The sequence below is a fragment of the Suricata suricatta genome, chromosome 2, assembly GCF_006229205.1.
Source record: "Suricata suricatta isolate VVHF042 chromosome 2, meerkat_22Aug2017_6uvM2_HiC, whole genome shotgun sequence".
Lineage (NCBI taxonomy): Eukaryota > Metazoa > Chordata > Mammalia > Carnivora > Herpestidae > Suricata > Suricata suricatta.
The window spans coordinates 167,069,519-167,081,961 of record NC_043701.1 but is presented as its reverse complement, the minus strand read 5'-3'; the positions used below and the strand labels follow the sequence as shown (position 1 = coordinate 167,081,961).

At 42.5% G+C, this 12,443-nt stretch overlaps 1 protein-coding gene across 6 annotated transcripts in view; it reads right to left on the bottom strand.

Moving 5' to 3' along the window:
* The window catches only part of ADD3 (adducin 3), a 118,034-nt gene extending 109,934 nt beyond the window's left edge, over nucleotides 1-8,100 (bottom strand). For 5 of the 6 annotated variants that reach the window (XM_029932556.1, XM_029932555.1, XM_029932561.1 and 2 more), the window contains exon 1: nucleotides 5,816-6,095. The gene's annotated coding sequence lies outside the window, so the exon portion shown is untranslated. Of the gene's footprint in view, nucleotides 1-5,815; nucleotides 6,096-6,443; nucleotides 6,542-8,013 lie in introns of those variants that run through there. The other variant, XM_029932560.1, reaches the window with a different exon arrangement.
* Between the last annotated feature and the right edge of the window lie 4,343 nt (nucleotides 8,101-12,443).

Genomic DNA, 12,443 nt, shown 5'->3' with positions numbered 1-12,443 from the left:
ACTGAAAGTTTTATTATTTTGAGGCACTGGTTTTAAGAACATTATGTCATTTGCCCTTAAGCTTCCAAAAAGTGTTTTTCCCTTGGCTGGCTAGTTGCAAAAATTTTTATCCTATGGAAACCATGTATGCCTACTGCAGAAAAGTGACTTTCATCACCCCAGCTTCAAAATGTAGCCTTGTATGAGGAGGGAGCAATGTTAAATGCTAGTTAATGTACTGCCTATACACCAGTGTCCTCAGGCCCAGTTTCAGACAATTGGAAACAAAGAGTTCCAAAGTTCATCTTATATCAGGGAGTTCCAATTAAGCTTTAACTAACGCCATCTTTTAAAAACAAGTGTAAAGTATATGGTGGCAATGCGGACCGGTTTTACATCAGATAAAAGCTCAATACATCTAAACTCATTAGCAGATGTAACTACATGTTGAAGCCTAGACATCTTTTACAACAGTCCAGCTTTGGCATAGTTAGAAACCAGTCTATACTATCTTCCTAAGAGGGAAATCTACAGTAAGCTTTTTAATATCAGAGATGGGTTTCATTCATTTTAGAAAATGGTGATAATGGTACCACTTTTTCGGTTATGCTAGATAACACTGAAAGCCACAATCATTCTTTAAGGTTTCTAGGATACTCCTGGTTAAATTGCTCCTTCAGTGTAGTACATAATGTCCTAGAAACCTGAGATTATTAATGCAGCTTTTGAAAGATATCCGACAAAAATTGGTGTAAGGAAGCAAGAGACTCTGATTCTCATGATCTATACTATCATCTAAGGCTTCAGAGTTAAATGGTACCATCTTAATATTCAAGTATGTTTTCAACAGTGCAGTTAATTTTGAACTGCATTTTGAAACTTGTCCAGATATAAAAGATCAATATTAAAATATACATGACATAAAGAGCCCACAAACCCTTTTCCTCCAACCCTTAATTTTACTTTTTTTATTTATTTATTTTTTTAATATTTTATTGTTAATTTTAATTAACAGTTAATTTTCAGTTAAAATTGTCCAATGCATACTGTTGACACTCAAATTACGTATTGCATGAATGCCAGGTGAATAATTTTTAACTTTACATGAAAGGAGGCGTACTCCCTAACTAGGATGGTTACACACATGTGTGTCCACAGCCAGCAAATGCCAGAAGAAAAAAAATAATTAAACTCATGTAGTTATTATATGTAAAGGATACATAAGAGATAACCAACATGTTTTCTTTCAATCCATAATCAAGGAAAGACTTGTAACCTGTGTGATATAGAGGATTCTGAGTACATACAACCCATTACAATAAAAATTTAAGATTGTCTTGGCTTTCGGCCAAGAGAGCTTTGGTCACCTGCAGAACCCGAAAGACCTCATAATAATTTCATCTGTAAATATGGTGGAGGGGCACCTGGGTGGCTCATTTCAGCTGAGGTCATGATCTCACAGTTGGGGGCTCGGAGCTCTCTCTCTGCCCCTCCCCCGTGCACCAAGGCGCTCACTCACTGTTCTCTCTAAACACACTTAAAAAATATACTGGAATAGACCCCAAGATCAAATGGTAAAACATTAACACAGAAGACATGAGAAAGGATTAGGGCACTCATTTTCAACCTCGACATAACACAGTTTATGACTAGTCAATTTTAAATAAGGTGTCTATTTAAAAGAAAGAATAGGGCTCTGATTAGACATTTAAGATTTTCTTCTATTCTAACTCTACATATTTGGTATTTCCAAAGGATTTGGAAACAACCGTGAATATTAATTCTAGCCAAAAAATTCAGTGCTTATTTAGACGAGAAACAGTAACCTGTATCTTCAATATAGCTTGAGCTTGCTTAATTCAACATATGCTTGCTTTAAAACATTTTTTCCTAACATCATATTTCACTAAACTATCAAAAAAAGGACAAATTCTGTCCTCTACAGTAATTTTTTTTTCATTAAGTAGGTGCTAAGCCCAGCATAGAGCCCAATATGGAACTTGAACTCACGACCCTGATATCAACGGACAGCCACGCAGGCTCCCCTACGCTAATACTTCTAAACAGTACTTAAAACAGCTCCTAATTTAGGTTACAGTTTATTTGCCTGACCTATCAACTACACTGGTGAACCAGCAACACACCACTGTTTGAGCGAATGTGACAAAGTATAAACCGTAAGTTATATCTTACGGCTAATTTTAGAAGGCAACTCAGGTGATATTTAGAACAAATTTAAGTTAAAATCCATCTTAGGTTGATATGTTGTTGATAATCAGAAGATCAGGCCTACTGATTTAGCACGGAACGAGAATCTCTCCAAGGGGAACTAGTGCCTGTAGGGCCTGGTGGAGCCCAACAACACCTAGTAAGCTTTAAAAAAAAAAAAAAAAAAAAGAGAGAGAGAGAGAGAGAGAGAGAGAGAGAGAGAGAGAGAGACAGAGACACACACTCTAATATCTTTAGTAATTAGAAAGATAGCATACTCTAGCCCAAATCCTAGCATCCTAACTAAACATACATTGTATGCATCAAGAGAATCCTCTTCCAAAGTCAAAAGGTGATTCTACTTAATGCATATTAATCACACCAATCCTCATATTTGAAAACCTGCTGGTGGTTATTAATACAGCAAGTTGTGGCTAAACAAGACACGGGCACAGCTGGAGTCTTGGGAACACCGCGAACCCGTGAAGACCCTTCAACGATTTGTAACTACTACCCCAAGTATAATGGCAGGGCTCACTCTAGAGTGGGTCCAGCACCAGGCTGTAGCACCTAGTAACTATACTCCTTGGGCAAAATACTTAAACTCTGTCTCTTTAGTCACTGGATTGTCATGAGGAATAAGTAAACTGAAACATATAAAACTGGTGCAGAGGCAGATGAAATAAATAATAGTTACAAATATTTGCTGAGTCTTTGCTTGCTAGGTAGTGTAAGATGACCACCTGGAGAGAGTCATTTTATATATTAATGATAATAAACAAAGCACTGAGTACCAGACTATATTCTAAACACTTTACATAACATACAACTCGGTTAAGGTTCTGATATTATCATTCCCTAACACTCTACAAACTGAATTTGTTCACAGATGGGTTTCTGTGCTTTTTATAGGAATTCTTCCCTCAATACAAATGCTTCTTACACCCTGATGACCTGCCTAAGTGCTGCCCAGTACTGCTAACCACCTGCTTTGCAACAGAACAGATTAAACAGCTAGCAACCTATACAGGCTCAGGCATAACAAAAACAGACATGATACACCTACTTTAAGAAACCTCACAACCGCACAAGTTGGGCCTCACCTTGAGTTTAAATTTTAGGATTGTGTGTAGGAGCTGATGCTGAGGCTATGTCCTCTTAGCCTCAAAAGACACTCTGGTTTTATAAAACACCAAATCCACACTTTACACATCACTGAGTGGAGCTCACATTCTTCCCAGTATAAGATTATTGAAAAAAGGGGCCAGAAATAGCAAAGTTACAATATAATTTTCTCACTTTTAGAATGTAAAACCTCTTTTGAAAATACAATCCTTCTAGCATGAAAATAAGTATTTCCCAGGTATCTGTCATGTCATGTTTACCAACATACATTTCCTGTTATCATACATCTAAAAAGCTATAACATATTGAGTGCCCCATAACCAATGATCTCAAGAACTCTTAAATAACCTTTAACATTGAGAGTGCCTGAGTAGCTCAGTAGGTTAAGCATCTGAATTCAGCTGGGGTTGGAATCCCAGTTTGTGGGTTGGGCCCCTCATCAAGCTCTCTGCTGTTAGCACGGAGCGTACTTCTGGTCCTTTGTCTCCCTCTCTCTCTCTCTCTCTCTCTCTCTCTCTCTCTCTCTGCCCTCTCCTTCTTGTGCTCTATCTCTCTCAAAAATAAACACACATTATGGGACGCCTGGGTGGCTCAGTTGTTTAAATGTCTGACTTTAGCTCAGATCATGATTTCCCTGTTTGTGGTTCAAGCCCCACGTCGCACTCTGTGCTGACAGCTCAGAGCCTGGAGCCTGCTTTGGATTCTGTGGTCTCCCTCTCTCTCTCTCTGCCCCCTCTACCGCTCACACTCTCACTCCCAAAAATAAACATTTTTTAAACGCTTCAAAAATAAATATTTTTAAAATTACATTTAACATTCAAACGTGATACACCACTTTTTCTTTAAAAACTATTACCAACATGCCAGTACTTGAGGTCAATTTTAAGAGGGAACTCTTCAGGGGCACCTGGGTGGCTCAGCTGGTTAAGCATCGGACTTTGGCTCAGGTGATGATCTCACGGTTCGTGAGTTCCAGCACCAGGTCAGGCTCTGTGCTGACAGCTCTGAGCCTGGAGCTTGCTTCAGATTTTGTGTCTTCCTCTCTCTCTGCCCCTCCCCTGTTCACACTCTGTTTCTCTCTCAAGTTCTCTCAAAAATAAATACACACTAAAAAAGAAAAAAAAAAAAAGACTGAACTCTTTGAAAAGATGAAGCTTAAATGTAGTGGCCATTTTTTTCTGGCCCTCCCTCTGCAAAATTAATCTCAATTTAAGCAAAGGAAAAGGAGTTAGAAGGCAGTTACAATGCACTCAGGATTTAGAGACAAAAAACTTTACACATGTCCCAAAGTAACTTACCCCTCTAAATGTGTTGGGACCATACCTTAATTACACAAAATTTTAATAGTCAAACGTCTTATTTTAACGACAGATTACAGAGCACTCTTATCTTATTCTCTTTACTAACACCCTCTTTAGAAGTCTTCTGAAGTCCAAATTAGGATACACCAGGCACGATGCAGAGGCACCTGATTCCAAGAAAAGCACCACTTCATACTGCTAAATCTAAAATGTTGTATAATTTAACATAAACATGGACACACGTTTATGTACCTGGTTCCAAACCCAGAGTCTCATCAACTCGTTCACCAAACTTGCATATAATCCCAATTCAAAACGTCCTGGTGGAGTGAAATTCCATTTTTCTCCTTACCACCATATTGGTCAATTGCAACAGCACATGTGCCAAAGAAATGAGTGGTTTTACTACGCTCCCATTTTAAGCGGGCAACTACTTGCAATTAAATCTCTGCAACAAAAAAAAAGTTCACCTGAGGCCATTCTTGCCAATTTAATGGAGGCCTAGTTTATTCTACCTGTCTCTGTGGTCTTGCCTCAGCTAGAAGTTACTCCAAAGAGGCTGGACGTGTCCCCAAACACCAGCAAAGTGGACCCGCTTCCAACTCTGCTTGTCACCCCAGGCAGGAAGCACAACCTAACGTGTAAGCGTTTGCAGGGTTGTGTGTGCGCGCCGGGAGGCTGGGGACGTGCGGGTCACAGGCGAAAGGTAGTTGAATACTTTCAACTTGTAACAAGTTTTTTAAATGAGGAAGACAAAACCAACACTCCTTCCCTTACCTCCCTCCACCTTTTCCAAGTGCAGCAACACCCCACCCTCCCAGAGCGCACCTTCAGGGCTTAAGGTCCCCAGATCACTACGCTTCAACTAGCTCACGATTTTCAGAACTCCTCACCCTCTCCAGGGAAACCAGAGGGCGCCCAAGAATCTGGCCCACCCCGAGGCGCCCCGAGGCCCTCCCCCGCAGGTCCACTCCCCTCGCACCAGCTCAAGGATCCCATTCCGGCCCCCGGGTGGGGACAGAGAGAGGTTCACCTGAGGCCGCAGGAACATCCAATAGTAAGTTCCTTCGGCCTCGCAACCCGCGGCGCTCCCGCCCCCGAGACCCCCTGGAAGGGTCCCGCAGCCCAGCCCGCGCGGGCGCCCTCCGTCCCCGCCGGGAGGAGGGGCACAGCGACGACTCCTTCTCTCCCCGCCGAATTACCTCGCAGCTCGCTACGCGCAGCGGGCTTTGTGCTTCTTTCTCCTTCTCCGCAGCCGCGGGGACTGCAGCGGCCGCTCGATCCGCCGCCGCCGCCGCCTCTTAAGCGCCTCAAGGCTCCGAGCGGGGGCAGAAGGGGAGGGGGCGTGAGGAGGGAGGGACCAGGGCGCCGAGCCCTCTGTAGCAGGAAGCGGCGACACCTGGGTTGCGATGCCTTTTAGCTCTCGCTCAGTTTTTAAAAAAATAACTTAACCCCTCTTACTTCCCCTCCCGCCCCTCGCCCAGGCGACCGTTACCGGCGGGCTGCTGGCGCTCTGGCGGGACTGGCCCAGCGCCCCCGGTACGTCCTCTGGCCACGCCCCCTAGGCCCCGCCCTTAGGCCCCCAAGCGCCCTGGCTCCGCCCGCTAAAGGCCCGCCCTCGCAGCCCCCGAACGCCCCTGGTCCCGCCCCTTGGGCCCCCGAGCCTCCTGGCCCCGCCCCTCAGAATCACAGGGTGTTCTGGGCCCCGCCTCCTTAAGGCCCTGCCCCTCGCGGCCCCTGCGGCCCCTCGTGAGCCTTGGCTCCACCCTCTGCGGCCCCCGCTCCTTCTTCTAGCCCCACATCTGTGCGGTCGCGGCCGCCAGGACCTACCCGCCGGCCGGGCCTCTCGGAGGGCCTGGTGCTGGGCGACTGCTTGGCACCTCTTCAACGTCCTCCTCCGGCTATGCAGTTCCGATCCGTGGCGTCCCCTGAGGGTCGGAGGGGGAAACGACCCCGATTCGGAAACCAGAGTATAAGGAGGAGGGACACCTCGGAAATGTTGCCTGCCCTAACCTGAGCGAGCTCTCCCCGTCCCGAGACTGAAACCTCCGCTTTTAGTCAACCTCTGCCGCCTACTCTGGCTGCTGGGTGTTGAGTGGGAGGCCACTACTGCGGTTCGACCTCCGCACGCCCCCCATAAGGAGGGGCCTAGATTTTCTTCTCGGCGTATTTGCCTATTGGGCTCTTCCTCCCCCCCACTACTCACGTCCACAGAGGGCCAGGGTAGGGGCTCTCAATCCTACTCCACTAGGACCCGTAGAGGGTCTTCACCCCTACTCTGGCCCCTGGCCTTGTGACCGTATGAGAGCTGACTTCATGGGGGGAAAAAGTCGAGGGAGGCAGCGCCAGCCTTGAAAATGAATTCGAGGCTGGGTAAACTTTTGCAACATGCAATAGCAGGGATGTGGATCCATCCACAGGTGACACTGAGCCCCCCCACCCGCGTCGCCCAAACATGTTTCTCACCCTAACCCATTCTCGAAACAGACCTCCCAGTAATGCATATCTTTCTCTGCCACCTACGACTTGCACATCCCTCCCGCACACGTGTCCTCCTCCATGGGCTGGAATCCACTCACAAGCACACCCCTCCAAGCGCCATTCTGGTTATTCATGGTCCCTTGAGTCAACCCCACCCTACCAAGCAGAACAAACTTCATTCCCACCCTTATCTCCCTTGGTTTCCAAGGCTCTGGCGACAGTCCACTTCATTTCCTTCCTCCTCTGCAGACTCTTCGCTTCCCCCTCAAATACTTCATGCCATCCCCCTCATCTTCATCCCCTCCCTCTTCCCTAAAAATGTGCTAATTAAAACGTAGTTTCCTCTTCCCACATATGAAGTGTGGAAAATGAATTTTGTGTTGGCACAAACTGTGATTCATTTATCCTCATTTTCTCTCTCCACTGGACTAAGGCTATAGAAATTTCAGTCTACCACCATCTCCCATCTGCTCAAAATCTAACCATGCCTTATGATTTTTAAATACCCCTAAAGGATCATGGGGAAGGCTTCCTGGCTTTGGGAGATAATATTTAGAAATCGCCCAGCCTGTCATTTTATTTGGCATTTAAAAATATCTGCAGTATTTGAGAGAGATGTTGGGAGTGGCTGGATGTTTTCTCGCATTTATAAAGCAGAAAAATGAAAAGCTTTTGCCTGCATCAAGGAAGCCTTTTAATAATAGCAAAAAATAAAAAAAGTATGTTAAGAGCACTTATCAGACAATAGTCTCCACTATATAGAGCATTTGCCAGTCACAAATCTAGACACCACCCCCCCCCCCCCCGCCCCGAAGACAAATTAACATAATCCATTTCAAGCATGTCTGATGAGCGATCTTTTCCAGGATCATTCCCTTTCCCACAGTTTCTGGGCAAAATGGATAAAAGATCGGCTCACCCGCTGAAGATGCAAGGCTTTCTTGCGTCCAGGGTAGTAGACGTGTGTGTCTTCTGTTGTGTAGGTGTGGATTCTGCAGTGCTGCACAGAAACCCACTGCAGCCACAGACCGGCGGCGGCGGCAGCGGCGGCAGCGGCGGCAGCGGCGGCAGCAGCTTCTCCCAATGCTGAGTAGTAAAGTGTGTGACTTAGTAGAGACTCCCCAGTTACCATTAGGCGTTTACTTATAAAAGAGGAGGCGGAATCTTTCTTAAAGGAATGGGTTTTGTTTCTCCTCTCTACTACTGCTTCATAAGAAGCAGAAGCAGGGACTTTTGGGGACTGAGTAGAGCAGTACAGCTGTGGGAGGTCAAGGTTAAAAACTGGACTGGTTTAGTATGAATCAATGAATTGCTGGAAGCATACATTAGCTTTAAAGAGCCCTACTAACTTCAAACATCGGGGTCCCTGGCAAAAATAAAGTGGTGTGCCTGGAAACTGGTATTTTGTGCTAATATTTATTGTCCAATCGTTGCACTAAAATGATAACCAAATAAAAGGATAAAATAAATAATAAAATAAAACTCATTTATGTGACTGGAAGCAATGGAGTCAAGCCTTCTAACACTTAAAGGATATCTGGAATTTCAGTAAATGTTGGTATTAGAAAACGTATTATTGACCGATTTCACTGTGTATTCATGGTATAAAAATCAGTATTATTTATAGAAAAACTGAAAAATATATCTAAAATAATTCTGGACAATAATAGAGCACCATTATTTCAGGGGCAATTCAAAAGTCAGCAAAATTAAAAAACTCATAGGTAGATTAATTTACTTTAAACGCATATGAATCTACTATTTATGCTGTGCCCGTAATAGAATGAACTTGACAGTCTACATTATAACTTTACATTTTATTCAATCATTAATATGCCTTGATTTAGCATGGAACAGCTGTGATTCGTTTCTTCATAAGTAAATGTAGAGGTACGGTTCACAAGATGAATAGAGAAAAATATGGAAAATATTTCACAACTGATTTTCTTTTCAGAGTGCATATGTGATCTTGAGCTAATAAGTAATCTTATTTTGTCCTTAGTTCCCTATTTTGTAAAATGAGGAAGTTGAATTAAAAATTTTCTTTAGCATTCCAAAATTCAATAGTTTTATGACACTTATATGCTTATGTTTTTTTGCTAATTTAATGCAAATATGTCTCATTCTAAATTATCTTTTGTGAAAACTTGGATGAAAAATAAATCTTTATTTTAAATGTATAACCAGGGCTTGTTACTTACTGCCATTTGGGGAATTATTTTGCAAATCTAATAATCATTATTGTAAAATGAATAAACCTAAAATTATCTGGTTTACAATTTTGTATCTAACTATGACCAATTTTCCTGAAGCAGGACCCTACTGTATTGTTAATGATATTAATTGAGTGGAGTACATAATGTTTGTTTAATAATAATGAAAACATTTAAAAACTGAGCATCATTGGATGGTAGAGTTGAAAAAGAATTTAGAGCTTGCAGACTCCAATCCTGTAATTGTATAAATGGAAAAAATAGAAACCCAGAGAAGCAAAATGGGGACAGAGCTGGGATTTACTCTAAGTCTCCACTCTTCACACATGCACAAGGCAAATAAATAGCACATATGAACATGCACACACTTTCACATACCCACATGGGGGGCTGAGCAGGACCTGTCACAACAAAAATCAGTAGTTTGACTCAGTGACACTGTGTACATTTAGTATAAACTAAGGAATATCAAACAAGTACTTACAATATGTATAAATATTAGCACAAAGTTTGCCTTTGGATTTACACTAGAAAATGAAGAAATTTGTCCAGGGAAATGCTTTTTTAAAAACGTGACTTCTGGAGTGACTGCGTGGCCTCATCATTTAGGCAGTTGGGCCTCCGACTTTGGCTCAGGTCATGATCTCAGGGCTCGTGAATTCAAGCCCCACATTAGGCTCTGTGCTGACAGCTCAGAACCTGGAGCCTTTTTGGGATTTGTCTCTTTCTGCCACTCCCCTGCTCTCATTCTGTCTCTCTCTCTCTCTCAAAAATAAACACTAAATAAATAAATAAATAAATAAATAAATAAATAAATAAATAAGTGACTGCCAAGGAAACAACACACATTAGCAAACTTGAGCTTATCTTCTGCTCAAATGCCAGGGTCTTCAATTCTGTTGGTTGTTTCCTTGTGCCCACTGTGTCTCTGTTCCCTTTTGCCTACATCCTTAAGCATGTCTACCAGGAGGAAAAGTTTGTTTAGGAGCCATGCAGGGGAGAGTATTGTAGACTTAATTCTGGGCTTCAGAGATAGTTTTTGGAAGTCACTTTTTGTGCTAGATACTACTAACATTTTCCCTTAAATCCTGATCTGGTGTTCCTGGTGAAGAACATGGTACTAACCTAAGCTCACTCTCCCTAGTTTCAAGGGGTCATTATAGTTCAAGTCTGTGTTATATTAGATGACATAGCAAACTTGGTGTTGTGTTTGTCTGGCAGGACAATTTATCACCTTGATTTAAAAAAAGAATGCTTCCAACAGGGAGAGAATTGAAGAAAATTAGTTACCCAATTTCTTCATCTGTTTGGGTTTATCTTGCTCTTCTGCAAGGGAAGCATTTCATTTCATCAACCAGGTGGTAATAGACAATGAATAAAATGACAATTATCTGCATAATTTACCCCCCCAATTAAATACATTTCTTTGTATCAACCCCAAAGTGCTGAGTACAGTCTCTCATATAACGGCACTTAATAGATACTTTAAAAAATGAATACACGAATTAATGACTGAATAGCCCCCCAAAAATCCAGAAACTGATTACAAAGTGTTTTTGTTTGTTTGTCATTTGCATTGTCTGAAACAACTGACTCTATTCTCTACCTCACTTTTCTAACACGGTCATGATCTAAGAGAAACAATCTCCTTTCTGTAGAGCTCTTTAGGCATGCCTGATTTGTATTCTCCAATTAAATTGTAGCTGCAAATCTCCACATGAACTCTGGGTAAATGGAGCAGTAGCCAAGACACTTTCTTCCAAGAAAACACAGGCTTAAGTTTCAAAAGTCCAGTGCTCCAGTTCTAGTTGTGACACCAACTGGTTATGTGACCTCAAAGAAGCTTCTTGACATGCTTATGCCTCAATCTAGCCCATCTTTTAGGTGGTGGTGGTGGCGGATTATATCTGCTATACCTACTTCACAGGGCTGTTGTGAAGTTCAAATGAAATAATAAATGTAAAAATGCTTTGAAGTTTTCAAAGGACTATGTAAATATAAGGTATTATTATAGGCAGATGTATTTAAAATCAATTACCTAGTTCAAGGGACTTTAGCCTAAGCAACCTGTTTTACTACTTATTGTTTCAGAAAGCAAACAGGTTTATCTCTCCCTGTATGTGCATGTGTGTGCCCTCACCCTGCTGCTTCCAATTTAACAACTTTGAGGCTTTGAGGCTTTTCCCCAGGGACTGGAGAAATGGTATTTGCAGTTGAATATGAAGCGCTAAGAATTGATCATGGAGACTGCTCCCCCATTCCTTCTCCCAAATTACATTTTTAATATTCTTTTATGTTTTTTATTTATTTTTGAGAGACGGAGAGAACGCGAGCAGGGGAGGGTCCGAGAGAGAGGGAGATACAGAATCCGAAGCAGGCTCCAGGCTCTGAGCTAGCTGTCAGCACAGAGCCTGGCGCGGGGCCTGAACCCACGAACTGTGAGATCATGACCTGAGCCGAAGCCAGGCACTTAACCAACTGAGCCACCCCGGCGCTCCGTAAATTACCTTTTTAAGAAAGCTCTCAGAAAAGTAAACTTCGAGAAGCACAACAGCCTTTTCACACTATGTATGGTCATGTACCTAATCAGAGGGGTTAGATGAGCTTGAAACTTGGCCATCCTATATGCATTTCGAGCATCCTTTCACGCCTTTTACTCCGGGCCCATCTATAAAGTACTTGGGGAACAGAGATGGAAGAACTGACTTGAACCTCATGCTAATGAGTTCTTCATTACCTAAGGAGACATAATCGGGACAATACTCAAAGATTCATCAACATAGTTTATTCGTACTATGGGACCTGTGTGGTTTATTTTAAAGGAATTAGCGAAATACCCGACAGGTCCTTATACGACTGTTTAAGTAATCAGGCCTGATACATTTCTGTAACATTAATGAAATATCATCCCTAGTGGTTTCCTCCTCTTTTTAAAAAAGGTATTTATCCTCATTTATTCATTTACCATTTGGTGAGACTTTCAAAATCATCATAGCTAAATAAATAACTGCCAATAAATGAGCAACTGATAAGCAAATAACCACTATACAAATGATACTCTGAATAAGAAGTACACTTGCAGGTAGGACATAAAAACTCAGACAAAATAAAAAAAAACTTATACAAAATCAATTTA